Here is a 13,569-nt window from a genome sequence, read left to right as displayed (position 1 = left end):
TTCATTAATTAATTTATTTATTTAATAATTTCATTTTATTAATTTATTATTTTATTGATTTATTGATATACCATATTATATATATATCGCATTTCTTGCCCTTAACTTTTTCTTCCACCCATTATAATCACTATCTACAATCATCCATGTTAATAAGTGGTATGAGTCTTTTCATAAAATCTTCTAAATGTGTATATACATATACATATATACACTCATATCTATAATTTTATCCTAGAGATTTTTATTCTTATAAAGCAGGATACTAGTATCACATCTTTCTGCATCTTACTTTTCCCATTTGACAATATTTTATTAAAAATCTTTCCAAATGATTAAATGTTCTTCTTTTTTTTTTTTTTTGATTAAATGTTCTTCTAATGTTTCTTTTTTAGTAAGTATACTACTTAACACTTTTATCCTAACGTTTTCCTACTAATGGGCATTTGTATTGTTTCTTGTTCTTGACCACTATGAAAATACTTTAAAAAGTATTTTTGGACATATTTGTACATTGTGTCTATGTAGAAAAGATTCCAAAGCTCAAACAATGCATTTATTGATGTTAATATATGTTGCCAGATTGCCTGCATTAAACTCAATTAATATTTTATGCCAGCGATGTAAGAAAACACAGGTTCCCTAAATACCTGCCAGAAATAAATTGTAACTTTTATGTTTTGCTTGTCTTTTAACTCTAGGGTGACATATTTATCACATTAACATCCTTTTTCTGACAACCAAATATTTGAACATATTTCATTTGCTTTTTGGCCATTTCTACTCATTTCCTTTAACCATTTTTGTTTTGAAGTGCTTATATTTTCTTTCCAATTTAAAAATGTACATATTACAGAAATTTGTTACACATTCTTTTCTCAGAATTAGTATTTATCTAATAACTTTCATGTTATTTTTCCTAGAAAAAAGTTTTATTCTTTTTTTCCTAACTTTATTAATTTCTCTTTAGGAGCTTTTCTCTAGCCCCCTTAACACCTGCAATGGAATGCAATGTCTAAATATTTGTAATATTTTTACTCTGTATTTTTATATATAAATAAAGCATTTGGAAAGTATTTTAATACAGATATCCATATTGTATTTTTTGTTTTTCTCCAAATAAACAATTAATTAATCTACCCTTTTAGACCTTGATGGAATTATCAACTATATATATATATATATATATATATATATATATATAATTACATCTGATATATACTTAATCTAGTTCTAGATTCTCTATGCTTTTTTATCTTTCCATGGTTGTTCCTAATATCCTATTAATTTTATTAGGATATTCAGCTATTCTAGTGATGCTTTTCTAATACTATATACAAATTTTATATACATATACATATGTAAATTGATCTATACTTTCTTTTTATGGACTACTTTTATTTGATTTTTGTATTAAATTTTCATATACTGATAAAACCACATCAAAAATATTTCTGTATTAAAACCTCTCATGCAAGAGATGCCATGCCAGAAACCACATCATTGAGCAAATGAATAAACAAACAAACAAAAAAAATATGGATACCCATTACACTGTTCTTTCTATATATGTATCTATAGGCTTAAAAATATTTTAGTGGGGGATGTGAAATGGGTAAAGTGATTGAAAGTTATAAACTAAGGCATGGAAATATGGTGTATACATTGTAACTAGTTAATAATAATGTATTGCATATTTGAAAGTTGCTAGGAGAATATATCTTGATTTTCCATCACAAGAAAAAAAAAAAAACTTCTATAACTGTGTGGTGATTAATATTTACTAGATGTATTGCAGTGATCATTTTATAAATATCAAATTTCTACATTGCACACCTAAGATTAATATATGTCAACTATACCTCAAATTTTAAATAAAAGAATGAATAAATAAGTAAAACTTTTGAAAAAATTCCATGATTTTCAATATCCAGAAATGTAAAGATCATTTATCATGTTTTATTAAGATAAGGTAAAACTCAGCTGTGTAGTTCATTTTCAGTGATCTAAACATATTTCCACTTTTGCAGTAATTAGTCTATTCAAGTTTTCCATTTTTTCTCTTAAGTTCAATTTTGATAGTTTTAAATTACCCATATGTAATTCTTTCCTCAAGATATTTTTTCAAGATATTTGAATAATGCTGCCAAGAGTTGCTAGTATTAATATTTTATTATTCTATTTACCTGTACGTGTGATTGTTTCCTTTAACATTTTTTCTATTTTTACTCTTTTCATTTTCCTTGACCAAGAAAATCTACTCTACAGACATTCATACACATTCACTTCATACAATTTTTATTTTTTTATTTCTGTCTCCTAATTTCTAATGTTGTAATAAATGTCTTCTTACTTTATATTGATATCCTCCTAAATTCTTAAATACTTTCTTTAAAAAGGTCCTCATTAACAAACTGATGGTTACCAAGCTGGAGGTGGGTGGGGGTGGGTGAAAGAGGTAATGGGGATTAAGAAGGGCACATGTGGCGAGAGGGTACATGTGATGAGCACCAGGTGTTGTATGAAAATGCCGAATCACTTTACTGTACACCTGAAACTGATATTGCACTGTATGTTAACTACCTGGAATTTGAATAAAGTCTTTAAAAAGAAGTTCTCATTGCTTTGAATAACTTCGGAATGCTATAAGGCAGGGACATCATGAATTTTAAACTTACACAGAAATACAAGTTTTGTCGTCCCCTATAAGTAAAAAGTATTATTATAAAGTATTCTTTTTCTCATTATTTAACAAGATATTTTATTGCCATGCTGAAACCATAATTACATCATTAACACTTAAGATTACATAAAGTTATCCTTTGTTTAATTTCTTTAATCTTTCAACCAATTTAATCTACTCTTAATGTTTGCACTCCTTTTATAATTTCTGGTAATGAATGTATGTCTCACTCCCTACTTTTCAGACTTAGGCATTTTGTTTTCAATTTATTTATTTTTAAATTACAACCTTCTCCATTTTAAGCTGATTTTATAACTTTCCTTTTAATATATCCAGTCATTTGACATTAAATGCAATAACTGTTAACATTCAATTTTTTTTTCCTTTGTATTATTATACACCTCCTATTTGAGTTCCCCCCCATCCCTAAAGTGACCAAATTTTAAGAGTCTTGGTAACCTCACCAAATGGGCATTTACTTCAATTTTCCTTGGATGATTTGAAGAGTTTGTTCCATTTCTCCTTCTTTCATTAGTCATATTTCCTGATACACATAGGTTTATACTGTCTTAATAATACACACAGGTTTATACTATCTTATTTTTTTAATTGAAGACTCTATTTTATAAAGTTTTTATTTAAATTCCAGTTAGTTAACATACAGTATTATATTAGTGTCAGATGTACGATACAGTGACTCAACAGTTCCATACAAGACCCAGTGCTCATCACAAATGCCCCCTTTATTCCCCATCACCTATTTCACCCTCCTACCTCACCCACCTCCCCTCTGTTAATCATCAGTTTTTCTCTAATAAGAGATGTGTCTTGGTTTGCCTCCCTTTCCTTTTCTTCACCTTTGCTCATTTGTTTTGTTACTTAAATCCCACATATGAGTGAAATCATATAGTATTTTTCTTTCTCTGACTGACTTATTTCACTTAGCGTAATACTCTCTAGCTCCATCATATCACTGCAAATGATAAGATTTCATTCTTTTTTATGGCTGAGTAATATTCCATTAAATTTATTTATATAGACACACACACGCACACACACAGACACACACACATACATCATCATCATGTATGATGATGTATATATTAGATATATATACTATATATATACCACTTCTCTTCTGCTGTACCTAATAATATATATATATATGATGATGTGTATATATTATACCTATTTATCTATCTATATGTCATGTATATTTTTGATGTTCTGTGAGGTGCACCCAAATTAAGAATTATTATGTCTCCTCAGATAATTGACTCCTTTATTATTATGTAATGTCTTTCTTTATCCCTGGTAATCTTTGATAATTCCAATCTCCGTTATGTCTGGTTCTGATGCTTGCTCTGTCTCCTCCAGTTGTGTGTGTGTGTGTGTGTGTTTGTGTGTGTTTCCTTCTGATATGCCTTGTAATTTTTTTTTTCCTTAATAGAGAAACATAATTTATTGGCTGATATAGATTGCTGCAATGGGTCCTTGGTAATGTGTTGGTAAACTATGGGGTGAGTGAAAGCATTCTGTGGTCCTAAGATCAGGTCTAGGTGTTTTGGTGAGCCTATTTCTATTTCTCTGGGAGATGAACTTCATAGGTTCTCAGCTCTGTTTTTGTTTTTGTTTTTCTTCCCCTTGATTTGGATAGGATGGCTCAAGTGTGTTGCATTTGGGCATTTTGTTCCTCTAGATTAGTCTGTGATAAAACCCCAGCAGGTTGAGTTCTGGCTAAACAGTTTCTCCCGAAGGCAGGTCTTGTTAAGAAAAATAGAGTGCTCTGGTTTATTTCAAAATGGTTCTTTTTCCCTATCTCCTGCTAGAAACAGGAGATATTTCTCTGATATTTACTTTGGGAATCTGGTTAAAATCCTAAGGCAAATTGCACAGGAAAGTGGAAGTCCTCCTATCCCATAATTGGGTTCTCCTGAAGTTTTTAACTCTTAGAACTGTCCACACTGGGGCGCCTGGGTGGCTCAGTGGTTTAAAGCCTCTGCTTTCGGCTCAGGTCATGATCCCAGGGTTCTGGCATGGAGCCCCGCATCGGGCTCTCTGCTCAGCGGGGAGCCTGCCTCCTCCTCTCTCTCTCTGCCTGCTTCTCTGCCTACTTGTGATCTCTATCTGTCAAATAAATAAATGAAATCTTAAAAAAAAAAAAGAACTGTCCACACTGAGCCTCCAGCAATTTATCAATTCCAGTTCAGGGCTTCCTACTCACCACTGGTTCCACAGAAGTTTCTGGTCCTGAACGTCAGCTCTGGTAAGTTCTTATTTCCTATATTTGCCTTTCTGTCTCTCCAATTCTGAACACAGTAGTTTGTCTAGTTTGTCATATGTCCTCCCTTCTCTTAAGGATCCAAGAACAATTGTTAATTTTTTTCAGTTTGTTCAACTTTTTACTTGTCAGCGTGGAATGGCAAATTGCAAGCTATTTAGATGCAGAACCAGAAACCAACTCTAATTAATGTAATTTTATATTTCAAAGTAATTTTGTTAAGAACCAAACAAAAATTTAATTTTGTGTTCCATTCAACTCTCTAATCTTTTAATAATTCTATTCCTCTAGCACTCCTACTTTATGATTCTCTCGAAAGTCAGCTGGAGCCCTTCAGATTAAGACCTATTAAAAAAAAAAAAGCTGTTCTGATAATTAAAACTCTTGTTGGGTGTTTGAAAACATCCTTTGTATCTGGGATCTCAAAATGATAAACAGCAAACATGCTTTGTCCTGTCTGTGATTCAAATACAGCCATCAACCCCCTTCTAGAAATTTGGGAAGACAATTCTTTCATGTTCTATCCCATTTTCCCTGGCTGAGTGTGGATTAGATTATCAAATAAATACTCAACTTTTTCTTAACCATTTGAGGGTCAAAAAGACCTAGCTCAGTAACTGCAAGGTCATTATGGTTGTTTTCTCCCAAAGTCCAGAGGCTTTGTGTGTGTGTGAGGAGGAAGAGAATTTTCTTTGGCAAGTTTTGCTTTTGGATTCAGAATCCGTTCTTCATTTGAGTATCTCTCCTATAAAAAAAACAAAAAACAAAAAACAAACAAACAAAAAAACAAAACAAAACAAACAAACAAACAAACAAAAAAAAACAGTGAATACCTGAACTTTAAAAGAGTTTAATTCCTCACATGCAGGCAGTTGTCTTGGCTCAAATAAGCTTAAAGCTTAAGAACAAAAGGGAAAAAAAGCCGTTATCTTTTTCTAACTTTTTTTTTACCTCTAGAAAACAGCTTTTTGTGAGGAGTGCTAAATAAATGATTAATGGGTGATAACATTTAGCCTAAGCAGGGGGTGAAGGAAGAAGAGCAATCCATAAGACTACTTTTAGAAGAATCAAAGGTGTTAGCTTCAAAAACAGGAGAAGTCATGCATACTTGGCTTAATTAATTTTAGTGACATAATTTTTCTTCAGTTCTTCAAACTTTCACGAAGATGATAAAGAGGACAGTATAAAAAAAGGAAAATTACCTTAAATCTATGTTCTACAAAGACAGGGCTAAGTTATTATACACAGTATAGTATAAGGTTGGTCTTTACATATGTATGCTGGATATTCTTCCATCAACAAGCAAAGTTATTTTGTATATAATATTTGAAGCTAGCTTATGCAAAAACCCAGATATTAATCTTATGAGGGTCTAAAATTTTGATCTATTTATGCATCTCTCCCATAGTCTGAGTCTCAATAGGAAAATTATTTAGTCCAATTGGATAAGAGCATAATTTCTTCTGGACATCCTCTATGACTATTCATTTCACAGCCAATTTTTAACACGAGTTGGGTTATATTGACTGAAGTTTATATTTTACGAAACTAACAAAGACTGAAATATTATAGGGTAGCATATTAAAGTGGTGGAAGTTTCACTAATCATTTGTCCAGCAGGAAGTTCAGCTGGTGTTGCTTAATGAACATTGCAGCATTTAACCAGGCTAATCATACTATGGAACCACAAAAGCAGACTAAGAAAGAACTTATCAATACATCATTTTTTTTTAATCCTTCAATTTCTATTTCTTTTTCTTTCTCTTTGGATTTAACATAGCTCTCTAGCATCCAGGTAGGAAATACTATTTCCTATTGTTTTAGGATTTTTCTTTTCTTTCCTTCTTTCTTTCTTTCTTTTTTTTTTTTTTTTAAATATTTTGTTTATTTATTTGACAGAGAGAGAACACAGCAGGGGGAACAGCAAGCACAGGAAGAGGGAGAAGCAGATTCCCCACTGAGCAGGGAACCCAATTCAAGACTGGATCTCAGGAAGCTGGGATCATGACCTGAGCTGAAGGCAGACATTTAATGACTGAGTCGCCCAGGCACCCCTAGGACTTTTCTTCATATAAATTTTCAATGAATCCTCATTTGTTGCATAGCAAATGAGGCATGAGGACATAGCAGCAAGGCAATGTTAAAAGACATACTATGGAATTGTAGAAAAAAAAATAACTGTCAAGACATTATTCTTTTAAAAGGTGGTCCTGCTGGAAAGGAGTTAATGGGTTTCTTGGTAGAGACAGTAAAGTTGGTAAAGTTCAAAGAAATGATAGTTAATAAAGTATGGTTTGTGCAGCTTCAAGAAACAATGGTATTTTTTTAAAGATTGCATTTCTTTATTTGGCAGAGGGAGATCACAAGTAGGCAGAGAGGCAGACAGAGAGAGGGGGAGCAGGCTCCATGGTGAGCAGAGAGCCCAATGCGGGGCTCAATCCCAGGACCCTGAGATCGTGACCTGAGCCGAAGACAGAGGCTTAATCCACTGAGCCACCCAGGCACCCCCAGTGTTTTTTTTTTTTTTTTTAATAATTTATGTAGAAGCCACTTTTAGACACACAGGCTTTAGCGATGGAATGTAAAAAGGGTCCACAGGGGCCACCTGGCTGAGTACAGACAGTCCCATTAGGCAACTCAGCTCAAGATATCCACGGGCCCTAACTAAACAATGGTCTACTTACAACCAGGTATGGTTACCAAAAAAGGGAACATTCCATATGTTACCATAAGTCTTCACATTCCCCCTTTAAAAAAAGGCCCCACCCACTATGTTGCAGACAGCTTCCCTTTTGGCGTCCTGCCTGCCACTCCCTTGCAGTGTATTTAATAAACTTCTATCTCCTTTGTTCTGTCTCAGATGAATTCTTTTCATGGCCCTGGCCATTGGCTTCTTCCACCTTATCATTCCCCCACATTTGGGGGCCCCCGTTTGATCAAGAGAGATGCCACACTGAGACTCCACAATTAATATTGGTGTTATATTCTAAAGGAAAAAAAAATAGATTGAAGGATAGAACATGTTTTAGTGTCATTATATAAACTATAACACTTAAATAATGATAACTAATTCCACAATCTGGACGCAGAGTGCAATCCTCTTTGCAGTCATGCTTGATAGTCAGTTGAATTAAATGTCAACCTTGTACAGAGACAAGCATCCTCCAGGATTGCTACCATTCATCCTCAAGTCAATTAATACAATTGCCACAGAGAAAGAAACGTTAACTTGCATTGTACTTAAAGGGAATCTGAACACATCTTGTAATTAAAACCAAATCACCCATACACATACATATTCTCAAGCTTAGCTCCTTCTATCTAATCTCTAATTCTTACTAATAATGATGATGTTCTTTCTCCATGTGGAGCTGGAATTATAAATTTTTCCTATTAAAGTGGTAAGACTTCAGTTTATACACAGCTTCATTGTCTGATCAGCAGAAATATACCTGCATTTTTCTGCACAAAGACTTGTATATATCCCTCTATGATCTTAGAACCCTGCAATTATTAACTATATCTTGTTAATATGTTTTCATCAGACCAGGGTAAACATAAATTTGAAGGAGATGAGTTTATCTTCAGCATCTTCCTAATCCTTAAGTCTTCTTCCAATTCAAATCTCTTATTTATGGGGGCAAACTTTGACAAGGACCCTTGCAATATGAATGGAAAGTAAATGGCATGGGATAGAAAGGAAATGGAAAACAATGGAGAGAAAGAAAGATAGAATTAATGAGGCTAAAATATTACTGAGCATCAGATTCTTAAAATATATATTATAATATTCTTCAAAAAAGAAATTTAGTTCACATGTACTACTGTGCTCAATAAATAAATTTTAAGGTAATATAAAATCATAATTTTCTAGTTAATATTATTCTAACCTAAAAACTGATACTTATGATTTAATTTCTCTTTTCAACAAACATATAGTTCATTCTCTCTCTCTGCCTTTCTACACATTCTCATTATGCTGAAATTTCAGTTAAGAGTTGTAGCCTCTATTGTAGAAAACAGACATAATGACAATTATACTGTGTTATAAAAAATGCCTTAGAAGTAATAAAGGAAGTCATAACAAATCCATCCTGAGAAACTGGGAAATAATATTTGAGCTAGCTCCTTCAAGACTATAATGATGGGTTGTATTTTATTAGAGAAATAAGAAACAGCATGAAAGATAACGCCCAGATACTCGTAACATAATCTCTTATTTGGAATAAAGAGATACCTTTAAAGGGCCTATTAACATGTTCATGGTATGGGATAGTAACAACCTGATAAAAGTCACTGGAAGTACGAAGTAAGAAAAAGAATAATCAAGTGGCAGGCGCTTGGATGGCTCAGTGGGTTAAAGCCTCTGCCTTCGGCTCAGGTCATGATCCCAGTGTCCTGGGATCGAGCCCTGCATCGGGCTCTCTGCTCAGTGGGGAGCCTGCTTCCCCCTCTCTCTGCCTGCCTCTCTGCCTACTTGTGATCTCTCTCTCTCTTTCTCTCTGTCAAATAAATAAATAAAATCTTAAAAAAAAAAAAGAATAATCAAGTGGTACTTGCTAGAAATTTTGGACTGAACATGGTGCTTTATTCCATTAGATCAATGTTCTGACAGTTAATAAGAAGCAAATGTACACAAAAGTATAGCATACTAAAATATTACTAGTATGTGGAATTCACAAACCTATTTCATAAAATTCAAGTGAATTTTTAGGTATCTTTTCTTGAATCTATCTCAAATAATATATCATTTTATTATTATAATAGCACTATAAAGCAAGCAATATTACCCATCTGAGAGATGGGTAATTAAAGTTGTTCAAGGTCACATCTTAGATTGGAGATTTAAACCTGCTTAGCTGTTGCCACAGAGTCCAAGTCTTTTTGATTCAATGCAACAGTTCAACATCACTTCAAATATTTATATGTGTTTCCTATATGATAAGTGATTGGCAAGAATACAGAGGTAGTGAAGTAATGAGATGGCTGAGAGAAAAGAGGAGAATATTGGTGTCAGATAACAAATTCTGAATATGGGTAAAGATAAACATATTTGGCTTTAAAAGAATAATGCAAATGGACTTCATATATCCATACCCAATGTTGTGCATAAATATTTATACTTTTGTCATATATAAAACATTATCCCAGAACATTTACAAAGAGAAAAAAAGGTGATTATATAAATGCTTACTTTTACTTGTCATTTTAAGATCATAGGAAATACTGTGAAGTAAGAAAAACCTTCTTGTGTCACCTGATACCACTCACAACATCTAGAATGCTAGCATTATTGTTTAAGCTCATTAGATCTGAAGGACAGTCATGAATGCAAAATCAGTGACATAAAAAATAAAACTATGCATATGTCTTAGAATATATTTATCATGCCTTTAATTACTGATATAAAGAAATATGTTTTGCTTCCAACATGTACCTACCAATTGCACTTGGTGAAGGAGTAAACCATAAATGGAATCACAGACATGTCAGAATTAACAAGTTTCTAAAAGGCATTTATTCATGCTTCTTCCTAATTCATTTAAGAAATGAAAACCTGGAAACATAAGTGGCCTATCCTAATTAAACTTTTAATGATATCCAGGGTTAAAATGTAGGATTAAATGTCAGATTTCTGGTGTTATAATCTTGTTATAATATCTTAAGATATTATTACTATTCAGTAAAATAATCACTTGGTCTTTTGGAAAGATGATGAAATAAATAAGCAAAATTAAGCTGATATCCTAAAGAAAACAAATTTATATATTTAAAGAGATGCTGGAACTGATGTAACATCATGTGTTGACTATACTAAAAAAAATTCAATTAATTAATTAATGCATGTTAAAATTTTCATTTTTCCTTTTTTTTTTAAAGATTTTATTTATTTGACAGAGAGAGAGAGCAGAAGTAGGGGATGAGCAGAGAGAGGGAGAAACAGGCTACCTGCTCAGCAGGGAGCCTGATACTGGGCTGGATCCCAGGACCCCAGGATCATGATCTGAGCGTAAGGCAGGCATTTAACTGGCTTAGCCACCCAGGCACTCCCCATTTTTTTTTTTTTTTTTAATAAAGAGCTTTAGCATTAACCATGATGGAGACAGGAAAGTACATTTATCTTCATTTATCTCTCCCTCTTATAAGTTTATTTTCTCCAAATATCAAAAAATGGCAGCAAAGAATTAAGTGAGAAATTTATTGAAGTCAATGTATATAACACAGTCAGAACATAACATGTAATTCAAAGGCAATTGACAAATGCATTTTCATAATTATCTCCACTTGTTCTTTATGGACAGTAGGGAGGATTGGGCATTTTCACTTGCTTTCTCGAGCAGAATCTCAGCTAGATTGTAGACTGTAATTAGAATACTCCTGCACAAAAAGATCATTGCACTCCCAGGATCCTGAGATAGCACTCAATATGCAGCAGGTGGACAAGAAACACTACAACATGCCAGCAAGTGACTACAGGAGTATACAGAAAGTCAGTGAAAAAAGACAAGTACAGTAAGAGCCTGGGCAGAGCAGTTTCCATCCTGTTCATTAGACTATATTCACGCTTCAGTGATGCAACAATTACACTGCTCCTTCCTCCTTTAGCCTGCTGTTCAACTGCTACCATGATGTTCCAGGTAGATATAAAATGTGGCGTGATACGTGCACCGACCCAGATATCACTTACTGTCCACTTGATGATAAAACTTTTAAATGTTATATTTATTTGCCTTCAGATAAAAATGTGCTGGTAAAATTATTAATCTTTCAAAGTTTAACTTAGTGATTTTTACATTATTTCTGTTACTGAGGCTCATGGACCTGAAATCATCTAGCAATAATGTTTTATTTTCCTTTTATTAAAAGTGCAGAATTTCGGAACACTGAAAAGAAATAAAATAAAATAAAATTGAGGGGAAAAAAGCACAGAATTTCTAACTACAGTGACACTTTTGACTTTGATCCTGGTTTCTTCTATATTGGTGGTGATTCAAATGAATTTATCCCCAAGGAATCATAATATTCTTTACGTTACCCAAAAGGAAGATAATATAACAAATGTATCAAAGTTAGCTAGTATATTTCATATTGTGCACACACGTAATTCCTGATCTTTTATTTACTCCTTCAACGTGGTGATGAGCATTTGGTTTAATGTCTCTGTGTGTATAGATATACACAAATAAGCATGCGATAGATCTGTTCATCTGCACCAGTATAAAACACAGCTTATATATCAGCTACATTGCATTGTTTTTAGGCATCTAAAAAGTACTCTGTATTGCTATTGAACTAATCAAACAAAAATTTAAACAAAAACAGAATTAAAATCATGCCATGCTATTTTAAATCCAAGCCAAGCCGAGCTTCTTGTTTGATGTTTGATTTTCCTTACTATTATCATTAATAACAGTTCATCCACAACAAAAGGTGTGCTATTAGTCACCTCCGAAAATTGGACACTTGTGCAGTCTGATATTTTTACAGAATTGTGAAGGCACATTAGTTTCTTCCTGCCCTTGATTAAGCTAAGCATTTTCTCAAATCTAAATGCCCACCATTTAGCCAAAACAACAGTAGCTAAGAGCATAGCATTTGCATGTTTCACTTTCACTTGGAATTAAAGGTTTTAAATTAGTGCTTTTGATTATTTATGGGGTTGTTTGGTTTGGTTTGGTTTGGTTTTGCTCTTTTTCTCGCTTGCTTTCCCTAAGAGCCCAGAATGAATGATCAATGTATCTCTTGTTTGGGAGATGAAACAGCCTCTTTCCCCTTCTTCTATGATCTCAAAAAACTCTCTTGGGCTGAATGGGCAGTGACAGTCCATGATTTTTCATACTTCAGTCAGGGAGTATGTTGATTAAACACACTGCACAAAATTTTACTACAACCTATTTTTCTCCTCTCCTAGCACAAGGCTCGGGGACAGACTCAGAAGTTGATTAGGTATAAAGGGACTGAGCTTTCCGAGTGTTTCCATGTTATAACGTGATTAGCTTAGATCCCAAGCTCCTAATTTATCTGGTCTTGTAAAGGAATATAGCCAACGTCTTAGAATAAAAAACTGTAGTCATATATGTACATGGAAGTGCTCAGACTCCACACTTCCATAGTGTTCTAGAAAATGGCATAGGATTGTGCAGGTAAAATACAGTGAGCAGAAAAGAGACAATTGATTTTCTTTTCTGATCCTAGTCAGAGTCACTTTGACATGAAGGGGGAACTATTAGCTTGAGGACTTCTGTGATCCTAGAATGTTCTTAGAATGTGAAACTAAATTGAAGATTTACTACATGAGGATCTGTTTTAGTTTGCTTTGAGTTACAGATCTTCCAAACTTTGGGAAGACCAAAAGTATTTGAAACCTTCCCATGAAATTTAAAAACAAATAAAAATTACCAGACATCAATAGAATATAAAATGCATTTTGTTTGTCTTTTGTTTGTTTTGGACCATAAAGGAGTAGTTTTCCATTTAGAAGTTGAGGACACTTATAACATGGTACTGCTCTTTCAATACAAAGTAGGGGAAAAAATAAAACACACTCATCATTCACAGCAGTAAGAGTAAATTTGAAATCAGTGTCCTTTCCTCTATCTGAAAA

The sequence above is a fragment of the Enhydra lutris genome, unplaced genomic scaffold (genome assembly GCF_002288905.1).
Source record: "Enhydra lutris kenyoni isolate GAN:26980312 unplaced genomic scaffold, ASM228890v2 scaffoldscaffold2, whole genome shotgun sequence".
Taxonomy (NCBI): domain Eukaryota; kingdom Metazoa; phylum Chordata; class Mammalia; order Carnivora; family Mustelidae; genus Enhydra; species Enhydra lutris.
Note: the sequence above shows the minus strand (reverse complement) of the source record.